Source organism: Herpailurus yagouaroundi, unplaced genomic scaffold, assembly GCF_014898765.1.
Source record: "Herpailurus yagouaroundi ecotype Mexico unplaced genomic scaffold, PumYag 67623, whole genome shotgun sequence".
NCBI lineage: Eukaryota > Metazoa > Chordata > Mammalia > Carnivora > Felidae > Herpailurus > Herpailurus yagouaroundi.
Window position 1 is genome coordinate 6,619,242 of NW_024420424.1, and position 14,769 is coordinate 6,634,010.

Genomic DNA, 14,769 nt, shown 5'->3' on the forward strand with positions numbered 1-14,769 from the left:
ACTGTCTCTCTCTGTCTCAAAAATAAATAAACGTTAAAAAAAAATTAAAAAAAAAAAGGGGGGGCGCCTGGGTGGCTCGGTCGGTTAAGCGTCCGACTTCGGCTCAGGTCATGATCTCATGGTCTGTGAGTTCGAGCCCCGCGTCGGGCTCTGTGCTGACAGCTCAGAGACTGGAGCCTGTTTCACATTCTGTGTCTCCCTCTCTCTCTGCCCCTCCCCTGTTCATGCTCTGTCTCTCTCTGTTTCAAAAATAAATAAATGTTAAAAAAAAATTTTAAAAAGAAGAAAAAGAACTACACAAAAGACTTGGTGACTGACTGAATATGGGGTGAGGAAAAAAAAAAAACAACTCTTGGGTTTCTAGGTAGAGAGGAGTGGCATTATTAGTGTCCTTTCATATATAAAGAAACAAACACCCAGAAACACCAAGTAATTTGTCCAAAGTCACAGTTTGTTAATAGCAGAATTGGAACTTAAATTCCAGACTCCTGTCTCAAAGTCAGTACCCCTTCCACTATAAGACAAGACACCAAGAAAGAATATTATCTTACATTTGTATAGCACTCTACAATTTACAAAGTGCTTTTGTATATTATTTCACTTGATACTCATAACAACGTATGAGTTAGGATAGGCATCATCACCATTTTATTGATGAGTACACTTAAATAGAGTAAGAAAACTGATGCAAGTCCTTAAAATCCTCAAAGATCTAAATTTCACTTGTTGGACTACAGAAGAGCCTTAAGGTGGGAAGTGAGATTCAAGTGATAAACTTGGGACTACCATGGCTGCTAAATGTTGTAGATATTAAGAGAAAGGGGCTAGAAATAGAAGTGGTTTGTCAAGTTTTCAAGGTGGACATATTGCACAACTCCACATCATAATATCTATAAACTTGTATGTATTTATAATATTTATAGACTACCAATGTGACTGCTGCCTCTGGAGTTGTGTAAGACAATAGCCCTGGATAAAATAAAGTAGAAGTCTCCAACCTGTAGATCAGGATCTACTGGTCAGTCTAGAAACCTTGCTTCATGGAGCTCCAAGGTGGTTCCCAATATTTTCTCCTCTCTACTACATCCCCTTTCTGCCACATGTCCCAGCTAACATTCCCAGAGTGAAAGGGAGAACAGTGGTACAGCCAGCAACTACTTCTCAGGAACTACAATGACTATATCTGCCCTGATCTCAAGACTTAGATTAAAATAAGATCCTCCGGGGGTGCCTGGATGTCTCAGTCAGTACAGCATGTGACTCGTGACCTTGGGGTTGTGAGTTCAAACCCCACGTATAGAGCCTACTTTAAAAAAAGAAAGAAAAAGAAAGTCCTCCACATAATAAGGCTGGAGATCACCCCAATAAAGGATTGGGATGAAACAAAGATGGTCTTATGTGATCATTTCTACTCATTTGGCAGAAAAAAATTCTAGAAAGTGCCTTAATAATACTGTTAAACCTTATTAGAACATGATGGTATTGGGGTGCCTGGGTGGCTCGGTTGATTAAGCGTCCGACTTCAGCTCAGGTCACGATCTCACAGCCCGTGAGTTCGAGCCCCGTGTCAGGCTCTGTGCTGACAGCTCAGAGCCTGGAGCCTGCTTTGGATTCTGTCTCCCTCTCTCTCTGCCCCTCTCCTGCTCATGCTCTGTCTCTCTCTGTCTCAAAAATAAATAAAAACATTTAAAAAAAATTTTTTTAGAAGAACACAATGGTACTTACATTAAATCCAAAGGTAGCAAGGGAAAAAGGCAGGTCGTATCAGGCATTCATTTGGCAATCCACTCATGCCTTAAGCCAAGTTGTGAGAATACTAACACAGATTATAAACAAAACTTACCACTTCAAGCTTCTGACCAAGTTGTGTTTAGGTAAAATACAAAACTAGTACGCAATGGTCTAGTCAGATGCTTCAAATATAGAAGATAATCTGACACTGACTAGATGCTTCACATGTAGAAAAGAATCTAAAATGACCACCGGTAGTCCTCAAATGGCTGAGTCAAACAACTTGCAGTTATTGTCTCATATTTGAACAGAAGAAACACACTATTCTTAATAAAATACAACTGAAAACAAAGGCTAAGCAAATGTACTCTGTTTTGCTTGAAGATATTTCTAATGGCATTCTACTAACCATCACAGAATGCATTTCTCTCTCCTTGTCTAACTTCCTTCTACTTCTCCCAACTTCTTAAACTTCCCACCGGCACTTCATGTAGACATTGCTCTCTAGTGTTACTTGGTGCTACTAGGGTAACTGATCCCAGCTCCTCTGTGAAAATACCATTTTATTGCTCACTAAGAAAACTTAACACAAAATTCTAAACTTAGGAAACAAATTAGAATGGAAATGGGACCAAATCAAGGCCTAAGGCTCCAAAGCCCATGCTCCTATCCCTCTCCAAAACACCACATCCAAGGAATTTACCACAGATTAAATACTGTTCAAAGCGTTCAAAAGATGGCTGTATTAGAAAAACCCAGTCTTCTTTCTCATGTTTCTCCTTTAGTCTCATAGTACTACTATACTCATAACACTCCTGACACCAGATGTGTGGCAGTTTTCCTCCAACAAGCAATTCTGTGTGACACCAGCTGGGTGTCCTACAGTTTAACTCAATTCTGATACTGTCTATCTGGAGATAGGGTCAGATTCCAAGTTAAGGGCTTAGTCCCACAAGACTGTTCCCACCCCACTTTCCATAGACTTAAATTGTTGTTCAGAGCATTCAAACGATGGCCCTCATCTATCACTTTCAATACTCTTCCCTAACATTCCCTAACATATATAATCTCTACTACAATCAGGCAAGTGCCCTCACTGCCATATATAATCCATCCTTGCCATTTCTTTCTACTATATTGTTTAGACTGGTCCCCTCATCTGGAATGCTCTCTTCCACATATTTAAATCACCTCACTCATCTGTAAACTCCAGAAAAGCAGGACCAGATCTGTTGTATTCACAATCATATCCCCAGTACCTTGCACATTGGCTACTCAAATAATTGCTGAGTTAGTAAATGAACTCAAGTCCTACCTCCTCCATGAAAAACATGTCAAATACTCATACCCACTTTCTTTTCGAGTTCTGAATACCCTTGGAATCAGCATCATAGTTTAGTACTTAATTTCTCTGTAATTGCTTGGTTTTAGATTTATTTCTGATTAGACAATGGAGCATATGCCTTATGCTTCTCTGCATATCTCACAGAACCCACATAAATACTACATTCATAACAAGCACACAATAAACATTTAATTGGAGTGCTGACATAACTTGTAACAGCTCAACTTACATACAACTTTGTAAGAATGCAACTATTTTGAAGAGTAGGTCAGAAATGCACAAAGTCTTTTTTTTCCTCTGCCTACTTTTTCAGAAATCATTCAGAAGTATGGTTCAGCATTTCACAATTAAAGAAATAATCCAGAAAAGCTCAGTGACCCAGAGTCTGTAACTCACTAATTATGTAAGCAGAATGCCATGAGTTTTCTCGCTGGAGAAGCAGAAAGATTAAGTACATCAGGGTAACTTGACTTGCTATCTGTGATAATGAGTTTCAAGATGTGATGTTAGCATACTGTAGGTGTAATGTAGGCTACTGTGCCCTCCCAATCTGAGTTTTCCATTTTCTGTGGTGGAATTTAGAAACTAATTATTGCTGCAGCACCTGGGTGGCTTAGTCAGTTAAGCGTCTGACTTCAGCTCAGGTCATGATCTCGCAATTTGTGGGTTAGAGCCCCCCGTCGGGATCTGTGCTGACAGATCAGAACCTGGAGCCTGCTTCAGATTCTGTGTCTCCCTCTCTCTCTGCCCCTCCCCAGCTCGTGTTCTCTCTCTCTCTCTCTCTCTCTCTCTCTCTCTCTCAAGTGAATAAACATTAAAAACAATTTTTTTTAATGCATTAGAAACTAATTATTGCTTGCAGGTACTGATTCATTAGTATATTCCTCCTACATCCACTCAATTTATAGTACTGCAAAACTAGAATTTATAATTTTATTATATAGGTTGCTAACATTAAAACATTTTTAATAATTTTTAATTTTTTTAATTTTATTTTTGAGAGAGAGACAGAGGTGAGCAGGGGAGGGGCAGAGAGAGAGGGAGACACAGAATCTGAAGCAGGCTCCAGGCTCTGAGCTGTCAGCACAGAGCCTGACACAGGGCTTGAACCCTCAAATCAAGAGATCATGAACTGAGACAAAGTCAGACGCTTAACCAACTGAGCCACCCTGGCGCCCCTACAGTAAATAGTTTTTAAAAGAATAATGGTAACTAAACTTTACTGTGTGTTTACTACCTGACAGGCACTGCTCTTAGAGCTTCACATGTATTAACTCATCAACAATCCTCTGAGGTAGGTACTGTTATATCATTTTTGTATTTACCTAATATCTGAAATACATGTACTGAATAAAACAGTTTTTTTTTTTAAATAAACATTTTTCCTTAAAAAAAAAGATAAAAATAGACACATGACCATTTCTTTTCTCTTCCTGAGGGACTTAGAAAATACAAATAAGACCAACATCACTTTAAACATTAAGTCTTTTAGCATATCTTTAATTAATGTAATTAGCTAAAAATAAAACTATGACTCCTTACTTTTGAATTTAGTTTGAAAGTATCAAGGAAATTTTGAGTTACCAATACTTTAATTTTTCGTCATCAAATCTATTTGCTCATTCATACTTTCAAAGAAGATAAATGAGTATTTCTCCCTTTAGGACAAACAAGGAACTTAACTGCAATAGAGCTAATTTTGCTCAAATGTCTATGTACTTTAAAAAAAAAAACAGTTCTTTGGGGAGCCTGAGTGGCTCAGTCGGTTTGGCATTTGACTTCAGCTCAGGTCATGATCTCATGGTTCACGAGTTCAAGCCCCACATCAGGCTCTGTGCTTACAGCTCAGAGCCTGGAGCCTGCTTTGGATGCTGTGTCTCCCTCTCTCTCTGCCCCTTTCCCACTCACACTCTGTCTCTCTTTCTCCATCTCAAAAATAAATAAACATTAAAAAAATACAGTTCTTTTATGTAAGGTAAAAACATGGATTCTAGGGGCACCTGGATGACTCAGTCAGTTGAGCATCCCATGATCCTAAATTCATGGGATTGAGCCCATGTTGGGCTCCACACTGGGCATGGAACCTGCTTGAGATATTCTCTCTCTTTCTCTCTCTCCCTCTCCCTCTCTGCCTCTCTCCACAACTCATGCACTCTCTCTAAAAAATAAAAAATAAAGTGACTTTATAAAAAAAAAAGAGAGAGACAGAGAGAGAAGACCACAGGTTCTAAAACCAGATTGTCTGGCTTTAAATCTTAGCTTAGCCACTTACTAGCTCTAGAAATAAAATCTGGCCCTATGAAAGAACATGTTAACTCCTAACAAATTGCACATTTTTTCACACTAGATGAAAGATCAATTATAGTCTCCTTCATTTACATGCTCCCCAAAAAATAATAAAAAGGAAAAGATTCAAGATCCCATGACTTACCACTGCCCCTAAAGTTAAGAAACAGGCATCTGTGAGTTATTTTTGTAAAAAACACAGTGGACACACTCTTATGCAACCCTAATCATACGCTAACACTCAAGGTCAAGTAATATACTGCACTACATAAATTATTTTTTCTATCATCATACAATGAATTTAAGGCTTTATAACTATCTGAAGACTACAAAGGTTTTTATGACTAAAATTCATTCTGCTATCACCTCGCTAGAAACAGAGAAGCCAGATAAAACACTTCACTTTAGATGGACAATACTTGAAGACATAGGACACCAATTTGATTGCTAATACCCAAAAACACACTTACAGGTGTGATCAGAAATTAATACCAAGATACTGTGGCTGTAAGTCTGAACTAAAAATTGATAATCAGAATTAACAGTGAAATGGCAGAGTAAAATAAGAGAAAACATTTATTGGCCAAAATGAAACTGGTTCTATGCAAATGATATTAATAGTAGTGTTTTAAAAATATAATATATTGGAAGCACCTAAGTGGCTCAGTTGGTTGAGCATCTGAAACTTGATTTCAGCTCAGGTCATTATCTCACAGGTTTGTGAGATCAAGCCCTGCGTCAGGCTCTGCACTCAGTGTGAAGCCTGCTTGAGATTCTCTCTCTCCCTTTCTCTCTGCTCTTCCCCTGCTCCAGCACACGTTCTAAATAAATAGTTAATTAATTAAAAATATAATATATTGGGCAGTTGGGTGGCTCAGTCAGTTGAGCAACCAATTCTTGATTTCGGCTCAGCTCACGATCTCACAGTCCTGAGATCAAGCCCCATGTCCACACCCGGTGAAGAGCCTACTTAAGATTTTTCTCTCTCTCTCTCTCTCTCCCCCTCTCTCCCTCCCCCTCCCCCTCCCCCTCTCACTCTGCCCCTAGCCGGCTATCTCTCTCTCCCCACTCCAAAATAATAATGTATTTATTAATAATCAATACAATATACTTTATATTAATAGCATTATTATTGATTGATTTAATAATTCAATTAGAATTCTTAGAACAAATAATTTTATTATCACCAAAAAATGAGATACCTTTGTTTTTTCTTACCATTGTAAGTACAAGGATCAACTAAGGAGTTACACTTGGAACTCCTTAACAACCAAGCTCTTTGTAAACTTTTGTTAGTTCAAGGATCAATTCTTAAGTATCCTCACGACACTAGAAGTCAGCTACAAATTTATCCTAAATAGTCCTGAGAAGGGCCCCTGGGTGGCTCAGTCCACTGAGCTTCTGACTCCTGTTTTCAGCCCTGGTCAAAATCTCAGGGTCAGGCTCCACCCTGAGCATGGAGCCTGCTTAAGATTCCCTCTCTTCCTCTCTACCCTTCCCCCACACATGCATGCTTTCTCTCTCTCTATTAAATAAATAAATAAGTAAACAAATATTTAAGAAACAGTCCTGGGAATTTCCTTTAAAGGGCTCTCCACTCTGGAATTCTTTTCTGTTCTTCTATCTCTGTTAACAGTTTTTCAGGTCTTAACAGAAGCCCTCTTAATGCTCTCCTCTCCTGAATGGCAGGTACCATGCTTCAGGTGAACACTCAAGAGAGCAGAAACCATTTTCTTCACAATTCCAAGAATATACAATGCGCTGCAAACTCTCAGGTCAGAGTAGAGGAGGGAAGTAATTCCAATATTATTCCCTCACAATCTTTGGCTGAGACATCAAATGCACAAACAGGATCAGCAACAATTATATCAGCATAAAACAAAACACTTAAACTTTTTACAAACAAAATCAAATAAGGTAAATGGCCAGGTTAAAACAATTTCCCTAAGATGTGAAATAACCTGTTTATTCAACTAGTAAATTATAAAAATGTGCTCCTGAGTATAGGTCTGAAAAACTGGACTTCTACACGAGAAAATCATAAAGTAAAAATAGGTTTAAAAAAATAGCTGTGTAATTCTAAATGTGGACAGAAAACATGGGACAAAGTACAACTAAGTGGCTCAAAATGGGGGATATTTTATCCTCATTTCCTCCAAGGAAAGAAATATTTGTGAAAACTAATGTAATCTACCAGTATCCCACACATTTAATTCCACAAAGATAAGAAAATCACTTCAATTTTCTAACAGTGCTGGAGAAACTAGGAACATATTTATGAAACCAGAAATTTCCTACCCTTTCACTTTAATGAAACACATTCTAAAAGTATCATGATACTTTTCCTGCCATACTACCTCAGCAAATAAGCAAGTTATATCATATTAAATCTACCTTGAAGACTTGAGAGTTATAAGTGAAAAACATGATTGTTGAGATGGTAAATTGAACCAAAACAGGCCGGTGGCCTGTCTCTCCTGCCCACCTCCCTGCTCCACCCACATTTTTATGTCCTAAGCAAGACCACAGTTCAAAAACAAAACTCTGTAAAACCTTTCACAAAGATGAGTAGAAGAAATTTTAAGATAAAACTCCCAAATATTATTCTCAGCTGTGCCAGTGCCTGTATCACCTCAGATAAATCTCTCCTCACAATTTAGTTTCCCAACTGGCAAATGAAAATTATTTTCACACATTGGGATGTGTCAAAAGTCTTGATTAAAGGAGCACCTGGGTGGCTCAGTTGGCTAAGCATCTCTTGGTTTTGGCTCAGGTCACAGTCTTATGGTTCCTGAGTTTGAGCCCCGAATAGGGCTCCACGCTGATGGTGGGGAGCGTGCTTGGGATTCTCTCTCTCCTTCTCTCTCTGCCCCTCATGCTCTCTCTCTCTCAAAATAAATAAATAAATAAACTAAAAAAAAGTTTTGATTAAAGTTTGTCAAGTATTTTTAATAAAATAAGTTATAATGAGGTTATAATGAGGAAGTTATGAGTTATAATGTTATAATGAGAAGTTATAATGAGGAATTTATAAAGAAATGTGTTGCCTTAGCACCCTCACAGAAGTAAAGATTGTATATGTTAGTTGATTTTTGCTCATCACTCCCTTTCCTTTTCAAATAAATTTTACTATTTCTGCATGCATCTTTTCAAAGAAAAACAACCTTCTGCATTAGAGACCAGAGATGTTTCTATCCTTTGGGGAGATTAGTGTTTAATCTAACCCTACCTGGAAGCCAAGAATCAAGATCTTTCTAAGACTATGTTTGGAAAAGAATAGTTTCTATCATATTAAGAAGACCAGGCGAGAAATCAATTTGGAGAAAAAGAAATGCAGAAATTCATTGGGGAAATCCTGGAACAACTTCTGGCTTCAGACACTGATGTTATTCATTCCCAGAAATGTAAAAATTGATTCCAAATACATTTAAGTTAGAACAGTCAATCGGAATTAAAATACAACAAACTTTAAGAGGAAAAAAATGAGAGGGACAAATCAAGAAACAGACTTTTTCTTCTTTTTTAAGTTTATTTTGAGAGACAGAGAGAGTGAGAGGAGGAAGGGCAGAGAAAGAGGGCGAAAGAATCGCGCTGGCTCCTCACTGTCAGTGCGGAGCCTAATGTGGGGCTCAAACTCATGAGCCGTGAGATCATTACCTGGGAGCTTAATTACCTGAGCCACCCAGGCACCCCAAGAAACAGACTTAACTATAGGGGACACATTAATGGTTACTAGAAGGGAGGTGGGTGGGTGGGGGGATAGGTTAAATAGGTGATGGGGATTAAGGAGTGCACTTGTGATGCGCACTGGGTAATGTATGGAAGTGTTGAATCACTATATTGTACACCTGAAACTAATATAATACCATATGTTAACCAAATTTAAAATTAAAGCTTAAAAAAATTAAAGCTTAAATGAAAATACATAGCAAACTTTATTTCTTCTCTTAAATTTGAGTTTACATCTGACTGAAATCTCATACATTCATGCTGCTTTTGTCATTTCATGCATTTTTTCTATATATAAGTTTTTTTGTTGGCTGGAGGGTAGCTGGATATGGTTGTGAGCTTACCAGTTTTGGAGCCTATATATTTTTTCCTTTAACAGCAATATCTGAGAGGATGTGGCTGTGTTAGAAATAGGGATGTTAATGTACAGTGTGTTGTTGGATGTCCTGCATCTTTCCAGCCCCCTAAGCCTCGGCTCGTATTTTTTCTTCTACCTGGGCTGCCCTCCCCTACTTCCATTCCTGCAGAGTTAAGTCCTACCCAATTTCAAGGCCCATCTCAAATGCTCCCTTCCCTGCATTCTCATAACACTTTCTCGTTCTAACGTACAATGTTACTGAGATGAAATTAAAAGGATGTACCTGTCTTTCCTATACATTGTGAGACCCTCTAGTACCAAAAAACCCTCTCATGTCATGAATGTAAACACAAGAACGTTTTAAAAATAAATAAAATCTCAGTTCAAAATATCTTTTTAAAAGGATGAGATTTTAAAAAGATTTTTAAAAAGTAAGAGCATGAGATAAGCAGTCTAGTTATTCAATCAGTGGGGCTGCTAGAACCCACTGACTTCATAACTGAACTCAACTAACTTGACTGCAAACTCACTTGAGGCCAGGGACTCTGTCCTATTTCTTGCCTATACTCCATACCACCCCCACACCTCGATATCACCCAATTCGATGTCCTTCACACATTAAGACTCAATACAAAACCGTATTACTGTAGATGAAAAGACTCTAAAACAAAGATCAGATGCTAAAATACGAACTTGTGAAGCAATGAAAGAGTTGTTGGTGCTTAGGATAACCTCAACGTCTACAACAAAAAGTGTCAAAGATAAAGGTACCACAAGGGTGTGACAAGTATGGAGAATAACTTTACTGGGAAGCGGGCCGAATGAACAAAATGAAATAAGAACAAGAGCGTTCTCTCAGTTTAGCTTATGCTCCCAGAGAGAGACAAGAAGCAAAATAATTTTTCACTTTATTTCATTAATTATGGTCATCAGTACATATGACTTCCATACAGGCACAGACCTTCTCATATCTTTAATTAATTAGGTAACACAGGCCACTGGATGATCAGAACACTTTCGCAGGAGGGTACAAGGAAAATGACACGGGTCAGTACCCAATCTCCCCTCCATTATGCCCTATTAGGAGGGGTAAAACATGAGCGAGGTAAATACCTGAGTTGTGAAGAAGTGAGCGTTTGGGGATTGCCCCCAGATTAAAATGACCCTCGGTACACTCGGTAGTACAGACTGACAGTACAGAACACCTCTCCAGTAGAAAGGAACGACGGGAAGCCGGTATAGGACTTACCTGGTTTATTTTTTCCTATGGTTAAACGTCGGGAGCTACGCAGCCCGCGGCAGCGACAAATGCACGCGCAGGCTCCAATCTAACACACCCGGAGAAGCAGCAATAGTAGCGGCGTCCGGAGGGAGGGGGAGGGGGAGAGGGAGAGGGGAGCGCGGCGGCGGCGGCAGCGGGGGCGGCGGCGGCAGCAGCACTCACTTGGATTCTGTTTCTCCACCCTTAGCCTCCCGGGCCTGCGGCCTTTACCCTTCCCTTCCTTACTCCCCCCCACTTCCGGGTGACGCCCAGGCCGGAAGCAGGGCCTGAGACGCGGAGAGAGGGACGCGTCACGTGAAGGGCAACGCGAGCCCTACAATCAAGCTTCTCCCGCCCCCTACTGCCCTTAGGCTGACGCGCAGCCCCTGGCTGAAGTCTTTGCCTTGGCAAGAGAGCCCTCCAACCCGTTCCATCACCAGAAACAAAACAAAACCCCACCAAAGCCTGTGTCATCTAACCAGACAGAAAGTGCCATAGACCTCCTTGTAAATCATCTTGTACATAGTTCAGCCTTTCCCAGCATGAAATTAACGTGCTGCTGATAGACTGTGTAGCCTAACTCCAGATGCAAATGCCAGAACTATGAACTTGCATTCGTCCTCCATTCAAAAATGATCTTGGGATGCCTAGGTGGCTCAGTCGGTTAAGCGTCCAACTTAGGCTCAGGTCATGATCAGATGGTTCATGACTTCGAGCCCCGCATCCAGCTCTGTGCTGACAGCTCAGAGCCTGGAACCTGCTTCAGATTCTGTCTCTCTCCTTCTCTTTCTCTCTCTGCCCCTCCCCCGCTCACTCTCAAAAATAAATATTTTTTAACAATTTGTAAAAATGATCTCAAGATTTTTTGACTTTTTATTCATGATTTTGAATTCATAATCTTTATGTGTCAGTACGTTACAGTTGGGGCAGGCATCGCACCTCACACTACCTTCAATATCACCATCCTAAAGCTTCGAACCACTTGCCCATTTATCCATTCACTTGCCGATCTTCTTAAAAACCTAGAGGATTCCAAGGATGTAAAGATATTAGACTATCACCATGAGTTCGGAAAGAAATGAGATGCATAAAATGTAGCAAGACCATGCAATAAATAAGCAATACAGAATTTGAGAAAAATATACTTTTAATCCTGTTTGCCCATTTCAACATTTAAAAAACGGCAAAATCCTAGGATTTTTAAAACTATGAACATTAAGAGGTACAGGCTCCCTTTCACTAAATTCAAAGTGAGATAGGGTCTTTTCATATCTCCCTTCATTGAATATGTCATAAGATATAGAGGGAAATTATAGATTATTTTGCATTTTCAATGCAGTTCCTGGGGAGCACCTGGGTGGCTCAGTTGGTTAAGCGTTGGCCTTTCGCTCAGGTCATGATCTCGCCATTCATCAGTTTGAGCCCTACATTGGATTCTCTGCTGTCAGTGCAGAGCCTGCTTCAGATCCTCTGTCCCCCTCTCTCTCTGCTCCTCCCCCACTTGCACTCTCAAAATTAAAATAAACATTAAACCCAGTTCCCATAAAAGTATCAAGTCCAATAATGTTGCCAAATTCGAACTAGTACACAAGGTATACATATTAAGTTAATATTTGTAAAAGGCTTAGCAAAGTGGCACACACTAAGCATATTTAAATACTGATAAACTAATTTCCATGCCACCTGTTTTCAAACTCCTATTAATCCTTGACAGGCCACTTAAAATCGCCCAAGATTTAAATTTTAGGCCTACAATGAAGTATTTCAGAAAGGATTATTCCTTCTTCCCTATACCTATACACATATATGAAAAAAATATCTTCAATATTCCTAACCTTCCCAGCCATTTAGTAACTGTCAATCATGTACAACCTTGCGTCACAAATTCAACCCCAAATTTAAAATCTTTAAAAATCACATGAAATTAAGATGGCTTTTAAGTGAGCTTCAAATCATTAGTAAGTTAGTTTGTAACTACAATATTAACAATTGTGTTAAGCTTTCACAGAAATTCACTAAAAGGCAGAAATCATAAAGCTTTATCAGAGTACCAAACTTACCAGCTAATTTTTATGTAAAGTTTATCGTTATGAGCTGCAACTCTCTTATCATGTACATCCTTAGTGATTGAGCCTTTCCCTTACTCTAAAACACTTCACATCTCTAAATGCATAATCCCTAATCCCCCTAATCAGTGCACAAGCATACCAACAGTTTTTTTTACAATTAGTATACTGAGCTTTCAAATAGAAGGGAGTGTCTTCAGGAAGTAATCAAGTTTTCTGGCGGTGAGCAGATAGTAGGTGCCCCCAAAATGCTTATAAAGTGATATTAAGATCTCCAATAGTCACAAGGGTGAGAACTCAGTATCTGTGCCTCCACAATTACCACAGTACCTAGTTCTAAATAAGCTTAATAAATTAAAAGAACAGAAAACATTGTAATTTACGGTCAAATTAATTGAATTCATGATATTTACCCTAATTTAAAAAATACTTTCTGGCCTTCAACAAATAACATTTAAAGGATTGGCAATGCTTCTAAAGTCACTTACCTAAATTCTTCAGACAGATTTTTGATAGGAAGACTAATTTGACAACCTTCCCAATCTAGGTATTAAAACTTTCAGTGATGTTCTGGGATAAACTGAGTGTGTTTGTGAGAGGATAGACCTTTGAGTATACTAGGGAGGCTGCAAGGTCAGAACACTGTGATGACACAAACTAATTTAGACTTCTACTACTGCTTCATTTCTGGTAGTGGCCATGGCAGTTTTATTCTATATTATTATTTTTTATTTAATTTTGAGAGAAGACAGATTGTGAACAGCAGAGAGAGAGAGAGAGAGACACAGAATCCGAAGCAAGCTCCAGGCTCTGAGCTGTCAGCACAGAGCCCAACAAGGGGCTCAAACCCACAAACTGCGAGATCATGACCTGAGCCACCCAGGCACCCTGGCCATGGTAGTTTTACAATTACTCATCAGGACAAGATTAAGTACAAAATGAAGTTTTAAAAGTCTGTTCAGACATGCCAACTACCACCACCAGATTTTATCACACAGAGAAACATATATGTTGGCAAATGGACAAGTAGACATTTTTAAATTTTTTTTTTTTTTTGCCTATAAGAGCTGGCAACACTTATCTGACAAAGTGGCACAAATCATATTGAAAACTGTGTATAGTCGTTAGTAATCCTCAATAAAAATTCAGTAATGAAGAGGTAAATAATCTAATGGAAAGTTAAAGCTTCCTTAAAGAAATGTTTATTTTACTTAATCACATCTTAGGGCTACATGCATTTGAACACTTTAGTCCTATTTTAACATTCTTTCTAAATATAGTGTTCAAATTTTATCAAATATAGGCACTATTACATAGTTACTAATCTGCAACATAGTTTGCAAGGACATTCAACTTATTTTTCCTACTCAATGAAATTACTTACTGGCTTTGATGCATTTTGCCATAAGAGCATTCTTATAGTATTTCATACAACAGGTAAAAATTTTTCTGATGTTTGGTTACACATACATCCTTACCTACATACATCAGGTAAATTTGGCAATGCCTAAAAGCCACTTACCTGATAACTTACTTTAGGTGAGTGAATTTAGGGATCTCTAATTTAGCTAACATAGATTACTCCACTGAAATTCCATTTTCTGCTTATTTGAGCACTATCAACAAACATGAGGCTTTTTACGCCTTCAGCCAAGGAATTAACAAAGCACCAATGTGCTTCAAACATAGATGTTTTCTTCAGTTAGCATCTTACACATAAAATCCAAAGTCATACTGAATTCAGGATAATACATGCATCAAAAGTTGGTATAATTACAGGATGCCAACAGGTCACCGAAAGTAGCTGGTTAAGTGACAATAAACCATATTTGACAGATCCTTTCTTTAATAGCATCACAAACATCCTAAATAAATATAATGAAAGATCCAAAGCTCTAAGATGAATGTGCCAACAGAGCCAAAGAGCTATCTAATCTTCAGACATCCTAGGAGTTCATCTGATAGGATCACTCTTCCCTTGGGTGGTGACACC